This window comes from Equus quagga, unplaced genomic scaffold (genome assembly GCF_021613505.1).
Source record: "Equus quagga isolate Etosha38 unplaced genomic scaffold, UCLA_HA_Equagga_1.0 155513_RagTag, whole genome shotgun sequence".
Taxonomy (NCBI): Eukaryota; Metazoa; Chordata; class Mammalia; order Perissodactyla; family Equidae; genus Equus; species Equus quagga.
Window position 1 is genome coordinate 6346 of NW_025796972.1, and position 1166 is coordinate 7511.

The following is a 1166-nucleotide window of genomic DNA, read 5'->3' on the forward strand; positions in this document are numbered from 1 at the left end:
TAGATGCCAAACAGGTGCCAACGACTCTACAGGAAACAGTAGTTCTCAGACGGGCTGGGTTACAGTTGGGTCTGAGAGTTGTCTTTTAATCTATATTTTTGGATTTCTTTCCTATGTTAAACATGAATTGATTTTGTAACAAGAAAAAATGGAAGGAAAAATAAAAGAAAGGATCTAAAGTATATTTAGGATACCTTAAATTGTCAAACTCATTTTGGTTAGCTATGCCTATTCTGGCAGCATTTTCAAAGATTTTTCAATTGAAAAAAAAAGATTCAAGTAGTCCCTCCATAGGAGTTTTTCTAAGTAAATTGTATTTACATTTTATCAATTTCTGGATTACGATTGCTAAATCTAATGTGGGTACATATGAAATGTGTCTCAGATGAGTGGAGGGAGAAACGCACTGAAGATGAAGCAGACACAGGAAGCCAACAGGCAGGGGTCCTCGTGGCTGGGAGCCTCCTGAGGGGGGAGAGCACCCAGGAGGGAGACAGGAGCCCGGGCTTCCCTGGAGGGTGAGAGGCATCCAGCCCTGTGTGGATACAAGTCTGAGGGGAGCAGGAGCAGAGGGTTATGAGCCACGGAGAAGGCTCTACCCTAACATGCGACGTCTGTGTGCTGCTGGGCTAGGGCTTTGACGGCCAGACCTTTGATCACTCTCTGATCCTGCGGCTCCCCTTCAACACCGGCTATTTGTGTTGACAAAGGCCCATATTGCCCTCCCTGCTCCCCATCTGCCTGGCTGTCACCAGCAGTAACCGGGACCTCTCAGCATCATCTGCTCTCTGGTATAGCCCGGGACACAAAACCTTCCTCCAAAACCAGATCTGTTGATGCCTTAATACGTTGGATATCTTCTTTCAGGCTCATTTCCCTGCACCATTCTTTACAGCATGGTCAAGTTCATTCCATGTTAAATTCTGAACTCATAGGTCAGGGGAATTCACGCCCTCTCTCCACAGGTTTCCATGTTACAGATGTGTGCACGGTGTTTGTCCTTGCCCTGAAGATAGGAGAGGCTGGATCAGACTCAAAGTGAAAACAAGAAAAACGTTTCCTCAGGCTTCATTGTAAATGGCAGGCGGTTTGAAGTCAAAGGACCATAGTCAATGGTGACTTGATACAGTAAGAAAAAAAAAGGAAAAGGAAAGTTATTTGGTTCT